The sequence below is a fragment of the Acanthochromis polyacanthus genome, chromosome 12 (genome assembly GCF_021347895.1).
Source record: "Acanthochromis polyacanthus isolate Apoly-LR-REF ecotype Palm Island chromosome 12, KAUST_Apoly_ChrSc, whole genome shotgun sequence".
Taxonomy (NCBI): Eukaryota; Metazoa; Chordata; class Actinopteri; family Pomacentridae; genus Acanthochromis; species Acanthochromis polyacanthus.
In genome coordinates, this window is record NC_067124.1 from 11,233,555 (window position 1) to 11,240,582 (window position 7,028).

The window sequence follows — 7,028 nt, forward strand, 5'->3', positions numbered from 1 at the left end:
TCACTCATTTGTCACCTCTCGCATTGATTACTGAAACGCCCTCCTCACCAGACTCCCAGCCAAACTCACTAACATCCAGAACTCGGTCACACACATCATCACCTGCACCAAATCCTCTGGACTGCTGATCCTCACACCCATTCTCATCCAACTCCACTAGCTCCTGTACACTACCACATCCCCTACAAGATCCTCCTCCTCATCTATAAGGCCTTGCACCACCAGGCCCTCACTTACATCTCTGATCTCCTACAAGAGTACAATCCACCCCGTCCCCTCCGTTCCACATCCACTGGACCACTCAGACACACCTCAGAACCTACCTCTTTCAGCAGTCATTGTCATAACTTCACTCTCCCCTGTTTTAAACATGTTTTAATTTTGTTTTACCAGTGTATTAGCAATAGTTTCAACAGCGCTTTATGTATCTATGTATATATTTAACTGTGTAAGGCCACTTTGGGTGACTTGAAAGGCACTGTGAAATAAATGTCTTTATCATTATTATTATCCCCGCCTCCACGAAGTGGAAAAGGGGGATATAGGTTTGGCCTCCGTCCGTCCGTCCGTCCGTCCGTCCGTGCATCCGAGATGAAGGGGACAGCTTTTCTCGGAAACTATTACAGCTAGGATTACGAAATTTAGTGTGTAGCTTCACACCATGGACACTTTGATCAAGTTCGAAAATGAGACCTGTGCGATCATATTTAACAGAGTTATGGCCCTTGATCACTATTTTGGATATAGACTCATATGAAGGGGACAGCTTTTCTTGGAAACTATTACAGCGAGGATTACAAAATTTAGTGTGTAGCTTCACACCATGGACACCTTGATCAAGTTCGAAAATGAGACCTGTGCGATAATATTTAAGAGTTATGGCCCTTGAGCACTATTTTGGATATAGACTCATAGACATCACATGTGGTGGGGGATATTGATGACCATGTCGTCTTGTTATCGTATTATATGTGATTAATCTTATATATGAGATGAATTTTATACAGCATCATATGTGACATAACGTGACACATTGAGGAAGCTAGATAAAGCAGAGATGAGACTACAGCCTGGTGAAAAAAACAGTCTTTAATACAAGAATAACAAGAACAAAGTCAGAAAAAAGAAAAATATATGAATAACATTATGTCACAAAAATGTCGATGACGTTTCAGCTCTCTCTACACATATCTTTTCACAATATTGATGAGGTCCTTGATCCTGCTTTGAAAACTGGTCGGATTGTTGTACACCGAATTGTTGAAAAGCACAGAAATGTCCAAGTATTGCTGTGCAAATTTATTTTCAGCTGCTGTTTGTTGTTCACCTGTGGGGAATGGGTTTCTCCCAAAAAGGGAAGCTTGTGTCAGCGATGACCCCACTTCCTGGTGGTAAGCTTGTCCAGCTTCTGCAGCCTCTGGCAAACAATCTGCCGCCAGTTTCTTTGGACATCCACCCAGAGCCAGTTGATTTGGAAAACCTTTTCCTAAAATAAGCAGATAGAAACACAAATCATCACAGGATTAGGTTTGGGTAATTAGCATATCACCATCATGCATATCAATCCACCTCAATAGCCTTGTGTGTATGCAGACTTTTTCTCATTGCAATTAAAATCATTTCAAACTGACAATCTCAGATCCACTATTTACACATGACAGGATCTATTCCAATTTGGTGTTTACATGAGCAGCTACCGTACATAATCAGAACAGCCGTTATACAGACGTGCAACTGCCTGTGCTCTGTATCTTATCCACAGAGCATCAAACTCAACACATCCCCACCAAAGGCTATGTGGAGGGCTCCATAGCAGCGCAAGAGACAGAGCATATGCAGACAGAATGCGGCCTGACAACTTTACTTTTTCACTGTTTACATGAAAAAAGATTTCATTTGATCGCTTTGGGGAAAGGAATATTCCACCCCTGTGAAACTGAATGAAATTCCATTCGTTTTTTTCTGTTTATTCTAATTGAGGTGTATATGTAAAATTTTTATTTGGTTACAGCTTCTAAATCAATTCCAATGAGAATGGAAGGTTCCATGTAAAACCAGCTATTGTTAATTCCAAGGGAGTTGTTAAAGCATGCTTATTCAAGTGAGCTGTTATTATATTTCTACTAAAGCTAACATATATTTTGTTTACCTTAATGTTCTTATGGATAAGTTACACTGAAAAGTAGTCCAAGTATTTTTGGCTTCAGTGTTCAATACAAGGAGGTAACTAAATTATCTGTTAAAAAACAAACAAAAAAAAAAGCAACTATATTCATTGTGACAGGTCGAGAAATATTTGTTCCACTCGACAACAGACATAGTCAGCAGACAGACACTTACACACATACAAAAACACAGGTAAGTTTCTGGAATAAATTAATACATATCAGAACACTGACTATAATGCTGATAGGGATGGCAAACATCAATTATACCAAGAGCAATGGGATATGAACCTCAGCCTTGTAATTTTACACACTGCTAAGTACATTGTAGACTTGAAAGAAAATTTATAAAGCAGTTTAACCTTGAATCCTGTGTGCATTCCAGGACTGCACCATCCGACCAAGTCCAATCTCTGCTACCTGACATGTAAGTGTGGAGACACAGTATCGTGTCAAGTTGTCCTCCATGTCAAGTTCCTCCTGGTCTATGAGCTGGACGAGAGCCGTTTTCAGTGGGTAGTTCACTCTTTTGTTGACTTCTGGCCACATCCTTTCAACAATATGATTCTGGAATTTCAACAAAGCAAAAACAAAAAGTTAAATTTACTTTCAGTTATGACTGTCATTACTTGCAGCTAATATTGAAGCTGAATAGTATGGGCAACCAGCAGTCCAGGGGCCGCACACGGCTCATGCCCTCACTTGAAGTGGCCCTCAGATTAATTTTTGAAAATTATAAAAATGTGTCCTCTGTGGTGTTGAATCTACGGTGGCCGACAAGGGCAAACGATGCATTCACAGAAATGCTGCAAAAGCAAAAACACACAAACCGACAAAACAAATGCAAAAGGGAAATGCTGCATACAAACCCCGAAACAACTGCAAGAGAAAGACGCTGCAAATTCACGGAAGGTCGCCAGGCCACTAGGGGGAGCTGTTCTGATGGGGGTCCTTAGCAACGGTCTGCTAGACAGACGCACGCTAATATTTGCTACGTAAATTTGCTGCTGTTGGATAATACTGTAAGAGACTAGGGCCGAGTGTTTAAAAAACACGTAAGGGAAAACATACCTTTTTATTCTCCTCTCCAAGTGTTTGCAAACTTTCTTATCCCGCTGTCTTCTTTGCAACTTCCTCCTAGGTATTTCCTGTCGGTATAAAAGATCAGTCCCTTCCGTATGCTCGGCTCCCCCTAGTGGCCTGGCGACCTTCTGTGAATTTGCAGCGTCTCTCGCTTGCAGTTTGTTTCGGTGGTATTTAGGTGCTGGAGCACCTAAATACCACCAACTACTACCCAAACTCTTGAGATCTACAGTGTAGTTCAAGTGAATTATTAAGTGCTCAATGAGAAAACAAAACATGAACACACAAAGTCACAACACGATCAAATGTTCTGTTATCCTTCAATTATTCATCTTTGTGACATTCACAATATGCCAAATAATTGTTTTCGTCCACTACTATGTCACAAAATTTCCACGTCCTCAATGTTGTAGAATGTGAATTTGAAGACCTCCAGGATTTCTTCCCTTTCCTGCTCATCCATGTCTTCTTGCCCCAGTCTTTTATACTGCAGAGCAGCCTCAGCCTGTTCCTCCTCCCCCATGTATAGAACATCAGGCAGGTCCACTCTGGCAGAGAAGAGTGTCTTATTGGCCTCAACCCACTCTGCTGCATGTCTGCAATCATGCAGAATATGCACTTCAACCGAGTCCTATAGAAAAGACAGAAATAAAAAAATGTCTTTCTGTACCATAACTGCTGCACCAACAGTATCTGACCAATAGGTACTGTGAGAATAGCCTATCCCTTCCACTGGTGTGCTCACATCAGCAGGTCTGACTGAAACCTCAGCTTGCTGCTCTTCTTCCTGAAAATATATAGATAAGTAAAAAGATCAGTTGTAATATTCAAGCCTAACCTCCAAAAAGAAGAAAAAGAAAAGATCCCATCAGGACCTGTTCAAGTAGTCCACCTTGACATATTAGTCAGCTCAACAAATGTTAATTTTCAATCCAATCATGCATTATCTAGACACTGTTTATTTTTAGAGACAGCAGGTGTGACCTTAACTCATGAATGGCATATTCTTTAAAGCAAGTCCACAATTGGAGTACAATTTGGAAAAAAAGACTGTTGAAAAAATAGGGAAATAGAAATGCTGGTTTCCAACCTGAAACAAAAGAAAAACTCAAATGGGACTAAAACAAAATTAAAATCTTACCATAGTAATGTCATCCACCCTTCTTTTCTTCAGCCTAAACACTGGTGACACCTCACCTCGCAGGAGGGCTTTTGATGTATCTGTCCAGATCTTCTTATCTAAAAGCAGGTCAAGAAAATGTTTAGATTAGACAATGACAAACAAGTCACATGACACAATTGTGTGCATGTGCGTATAACTTTAATCTAAAATGCAATGACATTACCTTCAAATGTAATGGCATTTTTAGGTGGACCTCCAAATGTCGCTGAAGCTTCGACGGGATGCTTGGTTTAAACATGCCTTTGGGGCAAAGGGGGCAGTGAAACAAACTGCAGCATGTTGTGCAGCGTTCTACTGCAGGCTTTCCGACTGACTTAAAAATTGAATGGTGCATCTGAAAAGGATATAAAATTGTGTTATGTGTTTGAATTATAGTACATGAACTTTATTTCAAATTAATTTATCTTTGCTTACAGTTAAAATGTGAAAAAACTTAATTTCTACATACATTTCTAGGCCTCATTTACACTGCAGGTCTTTTTGCCTAGTACTGACTTGATGTATATATCTGATTTTTTGTACCGCCTGTTTACATCTACTTATAAAAGTGACCTATATCCAATAACTGCATCATTAATTACTCCTACATGAGTTTGCAACAGCTATACTGACGAAGAACGCAAAACATGCATTTACTACGGTGGCTGACATGGGCAAATGTACAATATACACAAACAAGCTGCAAATACATGAATGCGTTGCATAAACAGAAACGCGCTGCAACAAGAAAACGTTGCATATACAGACGCGCTGCATAAATGAAAACAAATGCAAAAAGAAAGCGTTGCATATCCAGTCACACATGACTGAGCACCCATAAAAAGTCGGCATGGTTATCAATCCATCAATCAAACTTTATTTATAGAGCACTTTTCATACAAAAGAAATGTAGCACAAAGCGCTTTACAAAAAACAAAACAAAACAAAAAACACACAGGTCCCCCCATCCCCCACCCCACCCCGATAGGCCTACATAAACCCACACATAAAAAGTTATGTTAGGTTATGTCAGAGACAGTGGACATCTAGTTTCCCTAAATGTTTAGGAGTTTTTAAGTCCTTAGCTTTTCAGTCACTGTGATTATATGGGTGCTGAAGTGGTGTTTTACTACCATCTCCCTGTGTTCTCTCTGTTATTTATGTTTATCCATGGAGATGAGAGAAGACAAACCTTTTCATACAGTTTTTCCCTCAACTAACGTTACTTGTCTCTCTCACCATTGTCTGCCTCTCAGGTGAAAAGCTCACTACTGTCACTACTACTTCCACTGTGTGACTGGATATGCAGCATTTTCTTTTTGCATTTCTTTTCATTTATGCAGCGCATTAATGTATTTGCAGCTCGTTTGTGTATATGCACGTCATTTTCCCCTGTCAGCCACCGTAATTTACACTTTCTGTGGATAATAAAAATCAACAACTCACCGTAAACGCCAAACGATACAGACGATCACTCGTGTGAAATGGCTTCTTCTTTTGATTTATTTAGCGGTTAGTAAACAAACTTCAGGTGCGTTACGGCCACGTACCGGACGCTTATGGTTACTTCCCGTCCTGACAGTGGAGGCCATAGATATATACAAACGCTAGATGTCTCGAGACGGAGTCGGCGTCGTCGTCACTTGGCGGCCATCTTAGGACAGAGGACTGCTCTGGCGCACTGTACTGTAGTCAATGGTAAGGTGGATGATTTCCTCACTTTAACACTCATAACTCGCTCATTTCTTGATTGATTTACAAACGGTTTAGTTTATTACAAACCTTATTAACGTGGCTATGATTCAGGCTCAATTCCGAAATCGCAGCTTTTCGTTTTGAAAAATGCGGCACAGTTGTGTGTCTTTTCTGCCTGGCGACTCACATTGAAGGTGGTGTTACTCACAATCTGATTTTCAATTATTAGGTTTTCCTGAGACCAACGTTTTTTGAGAACCTAATCTTTAGGCGAAATTACATTCTTTGTGGTTGTGGTTGTATTTGCTTGTTAAGAGACTTTGATTGAGACCTTAGACTTATTGTTTGTATACATCTATGCCTGGATTAGTTAGCCTGCAGTCGAAATGCATTGTGGGTAATGTAGGCACCAGGTTCATGAAAAGAAAAGACATCATCTCTTTTTGTTGTGCATTGATTTTGGTTGAGCTTTGTTTTTATCTGTGCATTAGAAAGCTGATAGTAATAAAAAAAGTGCAATGCTAAATATTAAAATTACATTTACATCCATTTATGCTGAAAAAAGCTGATATCTGTGTTCATTATTATATGAATTCAATGGTTTTAATTATTCTTATGTAAGCAGTAAAACAAGTACATCTCTGATGTTTATAACAAACCAAGCTGTTGTAAAATCGGTTGAAAATTGAGCAATCTACAGTGATTTTAAAATCCATGCTCCATTGACTTTAATGTTATGAGTGATCGAGCAGCCCTGTCCCAAGATGGCCGCCATGTGGCGACGTTGCTCCCCATAGGCTGACAGCGCTCATGAGCCATCTAGTGTTTGTATATATCTATGGTGGAGGCGTCCTGACAGTGGAGGTCTGCACCGGAAGCGACCTCACAGTGGAGGTCTGCAGCCTGATGCCTCTCGTCACAGT

At 40.1% G+C, this 7,028-nt stretch overlaps 2 long non-coding RNA genes across 3 annotated transcripts; both read right to left on the reverse strand.

The window, feature by feature from the left end:
• Positions 1-1,070: 1,070 nt before the first annotated feature.
• Positions 1,071-3,368, reverse strand: LOC127536560 (uncharacterized). The gene is made up of 2 exons (XR_007945595.1): positions 2,528-3,368; positions 1,071-1,486 (listed from the first exon to the last, which is right to left on the reverse strand). It is a non-coding gene; the product is annotated as an uncharacterized LOC127536560 (long non-coding RNA).
• A 65-nt stretch (positions 3,369-3,433) lies between these two features.
• Positions 3,434-5,056, reverse strand: LOC127536551 (uncharacterized). 2 transcript variants are annotated; one of them, XR_007945578.1, is made up of 4 exons: positions 4,595-5,056; positions 4,390-4,487; positions 3,994-4,035; positions 3,434-3,879 (listed from the first exon to the last, which is right to left on the reverse strand). It is a non-coding gene; the product is annotated as an uncharacterized LOC127536551 (long non-coding RNA). The 2 variants fall into 2 exon arrangements; XR_007945577.1 differs by having other exon boundaries at positions 3,434-4,035; positions 4,595-5,034.
• Between the last annotated feature and the right edge of the window lie 1,972 nt (positions 5,057-7,028).